Source organism: Mirounga leonina, unplaced genomic scaffold, assembly GCF_011800145.1.
Source record: "Mirounga leonina isolate KUSES-001 unplaced genomic scaffold, KU_Mleo_1.0 Mir_93, whole genome shotgun sequence".
Classification (NCBI taxonomy): Eukaryota; Metazoa; Chordata; class Mammalia; order Carnivora; family Phocidae; genus Mirounga; species Mirounga leonina.
In genome coordinates, this window is record NW_023270854.1 from 29,976,600 (window position 1) to 29,991,053 (window position 14,454).

At 34.5% G+C, this 14,454-nt stretch overlaps 1 protein-coding gene and 1 non-coding gene across 2 annotated transcripts in view; both read left to right on the plus strand.

Annotated features, from left to right (window-relative positions):
- RIT2 (Ras like without CAAX 2) overlaps positions 1-14,454 on the plus strand; it is a 391,381-nt gene that overhangs the window by 307,813 nt on the left and 69,114 nt on the right. The window lies entirely within an intron of this gene.
- LOC118004798 lies at positions 3,683-3,813 on the plus strand. Its single transcript, XR_004677687.1, has one exon. It is a non-coding gene; the product is annotated as a small nucleolar RNA SNORA63 (small nucleolar RNA).

The following is a 14,454-nucleotide window of genomic DNA, read 5'->3' on the forward strand; positions in this document are numbered from 1 at the left end:
CTAGGAAGCTGAAACTGGAGAGCTAGTGTGGGTGACACTGTTTAAAGGCTGTGCAAAGGGAATAGTTTTAGATATCATATCTTAAGATTTGAGAGCTTCACACTGGAGTTAGTGAGAAGGCATTAAAAGTTTCATGTGGAGAAGGTCCTCTGAATTTTAGCTTCTGGTCTCCTCTTAAAGAAATAAAGGAATTTTCTCAGGAGTAAAGAGACTTAATGTCATAGGTAAGGCTTTTTAAAGGGAAAGCTGTTATTTATGGGAGAGTCTATGAGGTTCTTTGCTTGAGATTAATGGACTGGTCATTGCAGAGAATAGCCTCTCTATTTCCAGGTAGTTGAATGCAGATGACCTAATAGTTCTCTTTCATCTTGGATTTTTTATGGTACTGATTACATTAATTAGGAGAAGATACTGTATAATGAAGCTCGTCAGGAAAAAAAATTAATAGGTTACTTTAATAAGTTTTTTCTGTGATTTGTGTTGCTGATATGAACAGCAATTATCCAGCTAAGTAATGAGCCACTAATGAGCATGTCTTTCTTAGATTGTGTTGCAAGTTCACTGGAGGAATTTAACTATAAAGGCAAGCAATGATTTCTTTTCCATACGTAAGTAATTTTGACAGCAGTATTTGTAATAACCCACAACAATGAATCCCATTATTTATTAGTATGACCCCAAATCATACCTTCTTAAATATTACCCTACAATTCTTTAATTCCCTGCCTTTCTCTTTATATGTTACTTTATTACATGCAGATTCATGTAAAACATTTTTCAGGGCTGGTAATAATTAGTTGTATAAAATAGCACAGGTGAGATTGAAAAGGTTGAACATTTATCCCAATGGATGAGATATACAAGATTTCATTTAGAACTGTCTCTTAATAACTAAGTAAATAATTAAATGTGGCTTTTAAAATTCATTTGAAATTTTCTAGTTTTATGGCTCAAAATGAAGCTTTGTTTGATGAAAATCCACACAACATTTGAGTGAGAAGCTTAGCGTGATGAAGAGAAAATAACACAGGGATTTAGGAGATTTTAATTTAAGTAATTTAAGTCTACCTCTAGTTATAGAATTTTGGTCAAGTCTTTTAATCTTGTCATCCCTACTTTTTTCATTTGAATAAATACTTTGCTTTATTTTCTCAAAATTTCTTTCTAGTACTAAAATATTATGACCCAGATTATTTTTGTAGCATAAACAAAATTTTTTAAAATTGAATTTCATGTTTCTGCTATCTTTGTCACTAATTATATAATGTGATGAGTACATATGACCTTAACTTTTTTACCTATCCTATTTCAACAGTATTGTAAAATCCTTGAAATCAAGGTCATCTAAATAAAGTCATCTTCTTATTGCAATGGTACTAATATAAAGATTGGGAAAACCAGATCTTTTTTGTAAACCTTAAGAGGCTAACATTTCTGGTAGTATCCATATCATTTTATGTTTAGTAATTAGTACTGGTAGAGAACTAGTCTAAACTGAGGGTTCAAGGGGGGAGGGGGTGGGGGGATGGGTTAGCCTAGTGATGGGTATTAAAGAGGGCACGTACTGAATGGAGCACTGGGTGTTATACGCAAACAATGAATCAGGGAACACTACATCAAAAACTAATGATGTAATGTATGGTGATTAACAACATAATAAAAATTTTTTTAAAATAGAATTATACTTTGGTTATTGCTAGAGTTCACAATTATTTATTGAATCCAGTCTTTGGTGAATTTTTACACATAGTGATGATTTATATGTCCTACATTCTTTCACGTATTTATAAAATAAGGCCAAAGTAGTTTTATGAGGGAACTATACTAAGCACAGATGATTTAATTTTCAGTTTAATCCAACTTTCAGTTGGTAGCACCCTTTTCTTCTTGCTCCCCAAGTAAAGATACTGAATCCTTTTCTTTCCTTTTTAGCCAACTTTTTGATTCATATGATGTGTACTTACATTTATTTAAACATAGATTTTTTTTTATCATGGCACCTATATTGAAAAAAGGGTATAGAACTATCCTCTCTCTTGAGAGAGGAAACAATAGCTCTTCTCTTTAGTGATTATGTACTACAAAATCATGACTTTACATGTCCTTTACATATGTTCTTTGCATGACTGCATAATTTCTTTCCTATGAAGTACATCATTTTCCAGATTCTCTTGATGTGTTGTTAACAGAATGCAGACCCCAAAGCATGCTAAATAGCCAGCATCTGTGATGTAGAACTTTGCGTTGATAGTTTACTTCTTCCCAGCAGTAAGTCAGTGTTTTCAGGTAGCTCATTCAACACTGAGATGAGAGAATAGATGCTAAATGATTTTGCTTTTGTTCCATTGAGCAAAACAACCTTGAGAGATGCCATGCTAAGCCTTCCAGATATTCATTAAGCCTTTGTTCATATTTATTCCGGCATACTGAAAATTCTATCTGGTCACCTGACAACTCATTAGAGCCTGCTAGGTTCTTCCTAAGACATTAGCCACATATGCTAAAAGAACCAGTCCTGAATCTTTTTTCATTTCTCTGTAAGCCAGTATAATCAAAAATCCTACCTTAACATCTTTAGCATTGATTGTTCCCTCTACCAATACCTGCTGAAGCTCCCAAGCAAACTCACATCTAATTTATTTTATTTCAGATGAGCTATGTACTCACTTTGTATTAAAATAATCTTGTCTCTCTGGCCTTTGTGCTTTTAAGGGACAGTAGTTTCTCTAAGAGCAAAAGCACAAGGACTGGAAATGTTTTATTTATTTTTTTATTCTGACTTAGTATCTATGATACAGTTTTCAGACACCATGGTTTTCTTTTTTTTCAGATACCATGTTTTAAAGTAGCAGCAGTGTTCTCAGAACATGAATGCTTTATTCAAGGCTGTCTAAAACTATAAAATGTCATAACCCATTCTAAAAAACAGAATTGTCTAAGGACTGTGTCTTATCAAGAAAATTCTAAGGGAGAAATGACCTACCCAGAATAAAAGTGTCTTATGGGTTTTTTTTTTGTTTAAGGTAACAAACTTATAAATTGAAAACTTGGAGACACATAATTTGAAAGATCAATACCGTGAGGATAATAAATCAACACAAAAATATAAGAAAATATGAATAATTGTGACCAATACAAGATATTTTTAAAGCCATACCCTCCTGATAAACATATCATAGGAATCATCCTTCAAAATTATTGTGATAAAAAGTTATTTCCTTCAAAAGAAAAATAATTCTTTTCACATGCTGAGCCTAGAAATTCCTATTTACAATGAAGGGTTTTGTATTTCCTCAGTATTGCTCAATTATGGCCTCCTCTATTAGAGGAGTACTGAACATTTTATAATATTACATTTGCAAATTCAGTAGTCATTTACTTAAATCAAGTAAATTTAGGGTTACTTTCTTTGCAAAATGTTAATCTAGAATAGTTGCAGTCAAAACACAAACCACAGACCCCTGAGACCCTCTGACACCAAAACTGTTTTCATAATAAGACTAAGTTGCTACTGGCCTCTTTACTATGAAGCTGCTGGCTCTTTAGCAAAAATCAAAGCAGTGGTACTAAATGGCATTAGTAGTCATTGTATTCTTCATGGCCACGTGGTCCAAAAAAAAAAAAAAAAAGAAAAGAAAGCCAGTTTCACTTAAAAATGCCCTTGATAAATCAGTAAAAATTGATGCAGGATCTAGTTACAATGTAGCTATAAAGTGCTGCCTTGTCTTTGCCCCCTGCTCAAAATAAAGCTGTTACCTTTCTAGCCCTGTCCGCCATGGTGCTTAGCAGCCAGGGATGCATGGTCTCAGACATGTTTACCAAGTAAAACACTGACTTGAGGGGCGCCTGGGTGGCTCAGTCATTAAGCGTCTGCCTTTGGCTCAGGTCATGATCCCAGAGTCCTGGGATCGAACCCCGCATCAGGCTCCCTGCTCAGCAGGGAGTCTACTTCTCCCTCTCCTACTCCCCCTGCTTGTGTTCCCTCTCTCGCTGTGTCTCTCTCTGTCAAATAAATAAATAAAATCTTTAAAAAAAAATCACTAAAAATTATGAATTTTTTTGAATCTCTACCCTTGAGTACGTCTTTAAAGTATTTTATCGATGAAATGGAAAAGTCCACAGAAGACACTTCTGCAGCATAGAGAAGCTCAATAATAGTTGCAGCTTCTCTACATAAAGATTTCTCTTATGAGCTTGGCTGTGATATTAATAAATGTGATTTGTTGGATATTATATAATCAATGTGTTAACATTTGGAAGATCAGCATCGCTCAGTGAACCGATATTTTCCAAATGATCAATACATGAGGTTACAAAATCAGGCATGAGTAAATAATCCATTCAAGGGCGCCTGGGTGGCTCAGTTGGTTAAGCAACTGCCTTCGGCTCAGGTCATGATCCTGGAGTCCTGGGATCGAGTCCCGCATCGGGCTCCCTGCTCAGCGGGGAGTCTGCTTCTTCCTCTGACCCTTCCCCCTCTCATGCTCTCTCTATCTCATTCTCTCTCTCAAATAAATAAATAAAATCTTTAAAAAAAATAAAACAAAAAAAAAATAATCCATTCAAAATGTAAGATAGAAAAAAAATGTAAGATAGACAAATAGATTTAAATGTAAGAGGCACAAGCTATTCATTCAGATAGTTTCAGTTTTTACAACACAACGAACTGTCAGTCATGTTTTTGGTACAATAGCAAAGAACAATATCCACCATTACCCAGAAAGTCTATTCAAATACTACTTCCTTTTGCAACTTCATAAGCCCAAACTGTCTGCGTGTACTACCGAAAACAATATATTCTACCATATTAAATGAAAAACCAAATATCATAATCCAACTTTCTTATATTTGTCTAGACATTAACAAGATTTGTAGAAAGGTAACACAATACCATTTGTCTCACAAATCTGTTTTGGAAAAGGCACTTTTAATAAAAGTTATTTTATGGTAACAAAGATTTATCATTGTTACTTTTAAATGAATTAATAAATATAATTAAAATTCTTAGTTTTAATTTCTAAAATGGTATATATCAGCAGGTATAATTCATATAAACATTAGAAGCCACTGATCTAGAACTTTAGTCTCATATTTTGATATACAAAGAAAGATAGATGTTTTCTTTTGTTCTCGGGTTTGCTTTTGCTGTTAAAAAAAGTGCTGGTGAAGATTGCCTTAATGACCTTCAAGCCTCTCCATGAAGAACCCTCTGTCTCCTTTGTCCTCAAACTGCAAACCCTACCTCATATTCCCTTTTCCTGATTAGGACACAGCTAGGAAAACAGAAAATGACAGAGTACAGGTTTTCAAATCCATCCTACCTGGAAATTAAAACAGGAGTTAGAGATTTTCGGCTTTGGTCAGTTGGTGATGGTAATGAGTCTCAAACAAGTAGAGACAGTTGGCTTGGGTCACAGTGGGCTGGGATAGTTAACACCAACTTCGAGGACCAAGGCCATAAGTTAATCAAATGTATTTTGTTAGATACAGATGAAAGCTTGTGGATACAGAGAAGATATTTATCTTCAATTTCCTAAGAATATGTCTTAATCCATGTTGGGATGAATGTTCCTTCTTGTCCAATTTATATTTGATAGGTATATTATTGACCTAGAAATGCTGATGTATTTGTAAAAAGTTCCCTTGGGACATTCTGTCTTTAAAAGTTTATTTTCATATTTTTTGATATCTAACCCACCATCTGTGACTCCATTCTTCAATTATTACTGTAATTCTTCACTTACAACTGGCTTGATTCACTTGCTGGTCAGAATGCCTGAAGCCTCTGGCTCATGGTTTCCTTTTAGATCTGAATGTGATAAAAATTGTGACATTAGCAGACTGTTTTAAAGCAGCATGATGCCTCACAACTTAGCTGTGCTCTGTCCTCTTCAGGGTCCAGTCTTATGCTAGCTAATAATCAGATTCTATTTCTTAAAATGGAAACATCTCTGAAAAGTAATTAAAACAGAGTTCTTGCTGAAATTGAATTTTTAAAATTAATGCTTCCATTTTTATCAGAGCAATGCTGTTTGCAAAATGCTTTATAGAACCATTAATAAGCACCTTGGGCAGCAAATAACATCAGGTTGAAATGTACCAAAACATGTATTAATTGCCCCATAAAACATGCTCTGTTGTGTCTTATTGCTTAAATCAGGTGGAGTTGCCAAGGCAACCCTTGCATCCTTACAATGCCACTCTGGCTAAAAGAGGGCATACGAAATTCCATGCTCCACTTACAGAAAGGCTAACAGAAAAGCTGCACAGAAATGAAGAGTTCTCATTGTTTACACTCAACTACAAACACACTCACACTGACACAAAGTATTCAGTTACAACAACCTTAGATGGAGATCAAAACAGGTCAGATACCAGCTATTTTCAACGAACCCTTGAAATAGCAAAGGCTTTCCATATGGGCACTAAGGTCACAATACATGAGCATGAAGATATTCTTTTAACTTTCCAGCTGTACATTCCCAGTGCATGATAAAAGCAGTTGATCTTTTGTTTCAAGTGAGAGTCTAAGCATGATCCACCTTAGAGTATTTGAACTATTGCCTCATTATTTATTCATACATTATTTTTCTTTGGTCTATTAAGTGCAAAGTGCCTTGATGGTGGCTGAAGGTGGCTACTTTTTTTATGCTAAAGTCTAGGAGCTTTACTAGAGAAAGGGGTTCCTGAGGGTCATGCTTGCTAGCTCCTGTAACAACCACCAAGAAAAATCTTGTGACTGAACAGCATGGGGATTTATTCTAGTTCATGCCATGATCTGATGTAGGTTGAGCAACTGTTGGGTGGCTTTTTTCCAAGTAGTGACTCAGGGACTAGGCTCCTTCCATCTTGTGAAGCTGTCATCTTCAACACAGTATCTATAGTTGCTATAGAGAGTAAGAAAATGTGTGATTACACCAGGTGGTTTTATGGTAGAAGGACAGTCATTTTCGCCATTTTCTTTGTGATTCTTCATCCAGTGACCTATGCATCAAAAAAGACGTTGTATACCTTTTGTCACATCCCATATAGTGACAGAATAGAAACTGAATAATCCAGTAGAATTTACCATTCAGAAAATGGAACAAATGAGAAATATAGCAGTCACCAATCCTTAGTAATTCTGAAACTCAGCTTGACAGTTATTTTAAAAGACTCCCTACCAGGATTCAAGGTGGGTTACCCGATTAGGGTGTTTTTCTTCTCTTGCCCATCTCTATACTACCTGATCTTAATCTCTGATTTGAGCACTGGGAAACATACTGTCTTAAGGGCCTATATAGACCTAAAAGCTGATTCTTGTCCATGAAAAGTTGGGAACTGAAAACTCGATTTTAAATCTTCAGTAGTCAGCTATGTTTAAATTGAACGTATGATTTCTTTGGCAATGCATTTCCCAGAAAAACTATTAAACTTCCGATCGATGTGCTTTAGCGACTACTCTCAATATTCTTTGCAAGGTACAACTTTTAAATATAATTAAGTTGCTTTTTTACACTATGTGTCTCTTTCTATGATGGCAGCCACCTTAGAGATGTCCTCAATAATAGAGATAGCTGTACCCTAACCTGGTCTTTCCTGAATCACTTTACTCAAGTGAGAACTTTAATTGGCCCATTGTTACACAGAACCTTTACAAAATTCTATATCTATTTAGATAGATAGTACTGTCTGATGTTATACTTACCAGTCACATAAGGCTCCTGAACATTTAGGTGTAGCTAGTCCAAACTGAGATGTGATGTAAGTGTAAAGTACATACTGGAATTTGAAGTCTTAGTATGAAAAAAGTGTAAAATACTTAAGATTTTTATATTGATTGCATGTTGAAATATTATTTCATAAAAAATTTTAAAAGACATTAAATTTTATTTCACTAGGTTCTTCTTTTTAAATATGTCTTGGTAGACATATTTCCTAGTGAAAATTTTAAATTTGCTGTGTTACTCATATTTCTATTTGAAAATACTGGTCTAGAAGCAATTGTCAAAGTAAGGTACTACTTTTCTGGATTCTCTCTGTTCTCTTTCCTATCTTCTTGAAACTAGCCAATTATTTCTTTAACTTATGTCTGTCTTACAACCCCTCACCAAGCACAGACAATAAAACCAAACACATACAGGGGCGCCTGGGTGGCTCAGTTGTTAAGCGTCTGCCTTTGGCTCAGGTCATGATCCCAGGGTCCTGGGATCGAGCCCTGCATCGGGCTCCCAGCTCGGCGGGAAGCCTGCTTCTCCCTCTCCCTCTCCCACTCCCCCTGCTTGTGTTCCCTCTCTTGCTGTCTCTCTGTCAAATAAATAAATAAAATAAAATCTTAAAAAAAAACAAAAAACACATACAGCTAACATTTTTGTTTTCCAAATCTTGCTTTAGTGCCATAATCTCATTAGGCAAACGCATTGCCTTCTAGGATCTATTGAGTAACAATTTTACTAATATTTTTTTTCCTCTGTATATCACTGAATCCCATCTTTCTAGCATCTGATATCAATTTTTAGCTTGCATGCCCCCCAGTTGTTAAACCAATTTCATGAACCTAATTTGGGGTTACAACAGCACCTCACTTCAGGCATCCATCCCTCAGCAAACTGAAGGAGGTTAGACTCATAGTAAAAGAGAAACAAACTCTCAGGGACTTAATGTAGGCTACTCATATTAGAATCTGATGTCATTTGGATAGCTTTTGTCCAGAGGATGACTCAGGGGTCCAAGCTTCTCTCAGGCTTGTGACATTTCCACTGTGGTTTGGAAATAAGAGTGACAATGACACAGAGGTCTATGCCAGACATGGAAGTACCTTACATCACTTTGACCACCCTATGTTTGTCAGCTTCCTGTTACATTGCCCCTGTATACGTACGAAAGCTGGGAAATAGTCTTCCTATGTGTCCAAAAAGAGGACAGGGGATTGGTGAGTATTTAGCCTGTGTCTACCACAGTAATGAATTCAGATACCATATAAGGATTTTATAGTAAAAGACGTGATTACACAGCTTTTGCCTGTGTGTCATGTACTCCTAATATATGATGTGAATGGGATATATGTTGATATTTGAATCCCTGAGCAGAACCTGGTGAGAACAGAGGTGATCTGACCCCCAGGGCAAATCATAAGATGAAGACTGAAGAAACTTGTGATGGTTAGCATATTGCCCATAGAACTATAGGCACTCAGTAAGTGACTGTCACTGAGGTGAGGTGAGGCCTGTATTTAAATAATGAGAGAAGTGCCAGTGAAACAGAAATTAGACTTATTGATATATAGGTCTATAGGAGGAATGGAGAGAATTTGGTGGAGAATGGTAGCAGGAAATATTGTTCAGTAGAATAAATTCTTTGATAGATACTGGAATCTTCTAACTACTTCAAGAGTTGCCTTATGAGGTGTTGAGGTTCTTAGTATCAAGAGGCCAACTATCTCTGGAAATAATCTATCAGGATCATTTCAGAGAACTTTACTGGATACAGTAGTTGGCCTATGATTTCCCTTCCAGTTCTAAAAGCCTAAGTTAAGATGTTGAGGATTCAAATACATATATGTGACAAATAAAATGAAGTTTTGCCAAAGACAGTTATATCTACAGTGGGGACATACACTAGAAAACTGGTTAATGAAACATAAAGAAAACACCATTATCTGGAGACTTAACATCTTACCAGCAGAGATTCTAAAACTGATACTAGAATTTGTTATAATTGTGGGACATTATAGTTAGGTATTGTCCAGTTCCCAACTGTAATCCTTCACCAACTTATTCCTCAACAATCAGCCAGATAATTTTCCCAAGCTGTTATAATGAATAAAATAATTTCAATATTTAATCAGAACAGGAGATGAGATCTGGATCTTGGTCTAATTGTCTCCTTTACAACCCCATAATGTCTGCTCACCAATCAGATCATTGGCTCAAAGACTGGTATAGTTAAAGACTGAAAAAGGCCATTGATCTTCATGATGTTATATTGTATGAAATATTCAAAATGGTTCTGTATAGGCCTTTCTTTAAAAATGTTTTCCTAGGTTGGGAGATTATTTTAATGTTAGGTAGAAATTCTCAATAGCTGGTCCAGAATTTATATCCATTTTACCTATGGTTTATGTCAAAAAAAGATCCAGATCCAGACTGCTCCTCAAAGCATTCAGTTTAACAAAGAAAAAGTCTATGATAACACATGTGAAATAAACTCAACAAAGAGTAATTAACTTCCTGTGACAACTTCCCTGAGCAGTCTTCCTTCACCTGCTTTCTACTTTTCTGTATTTCTTCAGAAAGTATAAATTCTTAAAATTCTGAATTTACATGTACCTCATTTTCAATTAATTTTATGTGTGTCACTTGTGAAAATCTTGTCTCTGTGTTATTAGGGCTTTGAAGAATCTCTTGTACCAAAATACCTAATAAACAATTATTAAAAAATAATCAATTGATAATTTCCTATTTGTTTATTAAAATATATCCTAGCATGTGAATTATATGAAAACACATAAAGTCTTGGTGTAATATTAAAATACCAAATTTGAAAAAAAAAAATTCTTCCCCATCTGATATCTTTACTAGCGATAACCAACACTGACTGCCTTTTATACATTGAAAAAAAACATTTAGAGGAGACACAATGATCCTGATTGGGATAGTCATTATATTTCTCTTTGAGAAAATTAATAGATGATATATAACTGCTTAGGTCAAGATTTTTTTTTTTAACTCCATTATTTTAACATTCAGAGAAAGGAATCGAGCAACTTTGAATTTTTATAAGGATTTGAGTTAGTCAATACCTTAACTACAGAAGTGCATAAGAATTTTTTTAGCAGGGCACCTGGGTGGCTCAGTCAGTTAAGCATCTGCCTTCAGCTCAGGTCATGCTTCAGCTGACAACGGGCTCCCTGCTCGGTGGGGAGTCTGCTTCTTCCTCACCCTCTGCCTCTCTCCCCAGTTTGTACTCTCTCTCTCAAATAAATAAAATCTTAAAAAAAAATTTTTAGCTTTATCATGGTATAATTGATATGTAACATCATATAAGTTTAAGGTGTACAATGTGTTAATTTGATAAACACTTATGTATTGTATAATGATTACCATGATAGGGATAAGTAACATCTCTATCACTTCACAGAATTACCATTTGGGGGGTAATTCACTCTTAGCAACTACCAAGTATATAATTCAGTATTGTTAATTATAGTCACCATGTTATACCTTAAATTCCCAGATCTTATTCATCTTATAACTGGAAGTTTGTACTCTTTGACCAACATCTCATCATTTCTTCTGCCCCCAGCCCTGGGCAACAATCATTCTACTCTCTGTTCCTATGAATTTAGTTTGTTTAGATTCCACATATAAGTGAGATAATACAGTATTGGTCTTTCTCTTCTCACTTATTTTACTTAGCATGATGCCCTCAGGGTCCATCCATGTTGTCACAAATGGCAGGAATTCCTCCTTTTTATGGTTTAATAATAATCCATTGTATATCTATACCACATCTTCATTATGCATTTGTCAATCAACAGACACTTAGATTATTTCCATATCTTGGTTATTGTGAATAATGCTTCAGTGAACATAGGAATACAAATCTCTTCAAGCTCCTGATTTAATTTCTTTTGATATATACTGAGAATTAAGATTATATTATTGTTTTCCATAGTGGCTGTAACAACTTATATTCTCACCAACAGTGCACAAGGGTTCCCTTTTCTCTACATCCTTGCTAATGCTTATCTTTTGTATTTTTGATAATAGGCATTTTAACAGGTGTGAGGTGATATCTGATGGTGGCTTTTATTTGCATTTTTCTGGTGATTAGTGATAGTGAGCATCTTTTTATGCACCGGTTGGAGATTTGTATATGTTCTTTGGAAAAATGTCTATTCAGGTCCTCTGTCCATTTTTTAATTGGATTGTTTGGGTTTTTTTTGTTTTTAGATATAGAATTATATGAGTTCCTTTTATATTTTGCATATGAACCCATTATCACATACATGGTTTGCATATATTTTCTCCCATTCTCTAGGTTGCTTTTTCATTTTGTTGATTGATCTTTTTGCTGTGCAGAAGCTTTTTAATTTAATGTAGTTCTTATTTATTTTGCTCTTGTTGCATGTGCTTTTGGTATCATATTGAAAAAATCATTGTTAAGATCAATGTCAAGAAGCATTTCTCCAATGTTTTCTTCCAGGAGTTTATGATTTCAGGTTTATATTGAAGTCTTTAATCCATTCCAGTTTAATTTTTTTTCCAGGTTTATTTTTGTAACTGGTATAAGATAGGGGTCAATTTCATCCTTCTGGATGTGATTATCCAGTTTTCCCAATACCATTTATTGAAGAGATGATCCTGTCCCCATTGACTATTACTGGTACCTTGCCAAATGATAGTTGTATGTAAGGGTTTATTTCTGGGCTCTCTATTGTGTTCCATTGGTTAGGTCTGTTTTATGTTGGTGCCATGCTGTATTCATTACTGTAACTTTGTAATATAGTTTAAAATCAGAAAATGTGATGCCTCCAGCTTTGTTCTTTTTCAAGATTGCTTTGATTATTTAGTGTCTTTTGGGTTTCTATATAAATTGTAAGTTTTTTTTCTATTTGTATGAAAAATTCCATTGGAATTTTGATCAGGATTGAAACTATAGACAGCTTTGAAGAGTACCAACATTTTAGCAATATGAATTCTTCAGATCCATGAACATGGGATGTCTTTATATTGTGTTGTCTTCAATTTCATCACAGTTATATAGTTTTCAGTGTACAGATTTTTACCTCCTAGTTAAATTTAATCTTAAGTATTTTGTTTTTGATGCTATTACAAATGGAATTTTTAAATATCTTTTTTAGGTTGTTATTTGTGTATAGAATTGCAATTGATTTCTACATGTTGATTTTGCATCCTGCAACTTTACTGAATTTGTTGATTAGTTCCAGTAGTTTTTTTTTGTTTTTTTTTTTTTTGGTGATCTGTAGGATTTTCTATATACATGATCATACAGAGACAACTTTAGTTTTTCCTTTCCAATTTGGATGCCTTTTATTTCTTTTTCTTGCCTAATTGCTCTGGTTAATACTTCCAGTATTATGTTGAATAAAAGTGGTCAGAATGGATCACTTGTCTTGTTCTTAATCTTAGAGGGAAAGCTTTCAACCTTTTACTGTTGAGTATGATGATAGCTGTGGGTTTGTTGTATATGGCCTTTATTAAGTTAAGGTACACTCCTTCTATACCCAGTTTGTTGAGCACTTTTCATCATGAATGGATGCTGTATTTTGTCAAATGCTTTTTCTGCATCTATTGAGATAATCATAGAATTTTGATCTCTCATTCTATTAATGTGTATCATATTTATTGATTTGTACATATTGGACCATTCTCGCATCCCAGGGGTAAATCACCCTTGATAATGGTGTATGATCTTTTTACTGTGCTGTTGAATTCTGTTTGCTAATACTGTGTTGAGAAGTTTTGCATCTATATTCATCAGAAATATTGGCCTGTACTTTTCTTATAGCATCCTTATCTGGCTTGGGTTTGAGGGTAATGCTGGCCTTATAAAATTAGTTTGGGAATGTTCTCTCTTTGATTTTTTGGAAGAGCTTGAAAAGGACTGACACTAATTCTTTATGAATTTGGTAGAGTTTTGGTGGAATTCACCCATGAAACCATCTGTTTCTGGGTTTTTATTTTCTGGGAGGTTTTTGATTCAGTCTTTTAACTCATTATTGGTCTGCTTAGATTTTCTAGATCCTCATTATTCAGTCTTGGTGGGCCATGCATTTCTAGGAATTTTTTTTTAGATTATTCAATTTGTTGGTATATAATTATTTATAGTAGTCTCTTATGATTCTTTGCTTTTCTTTTGCAGTATCAGTTGTAATGTTTCCTCTTTCATTTCTGATTTTATTTAAATTTTCTCTTTCTTAGTTTAGCTAAAGGTTTATAAGTTTTGTTAATCTTTTCAAAAAAACAGCTCTTAGTTTCATTAATCTTTTCTGTTGTTTTCCTGGTCTCTATTTCATTTATTTCTGCTTTACATTTTTCATTTCATTCATTGTATTCTTCAGCTCCTGAATTTCCTTTTTTTTCTTTTTTATGATTTCCATCTCTTCATTAAACTTCTCATTTGTGTGTGTATTGTTTTCCTGGTTTCATTGAATTCTCTGTGTTTTCTTACAGCTCATTGAACTTCCTTGAAACAGCTATTTTGAATTCTTTATTGGGTAAATAGCACATCTCCATTTCTTTGGGGTCAGTTACTGAAACAATACTGTGATGCTTTGTTGGTATCACGTTTCATTGATTTTTCATGTTCCTTAAAGTCTTGCATTGTTATTTTCACATTTGAAGTAGCAGTCACCTCCTCTAGTTATTATTGACTCCTTCCAGAGAGAAAAACCTCTGTTAGCCCTGCTAGGGATTCTGAGATTTTCTCAGACCCCTTTATAGATGCATC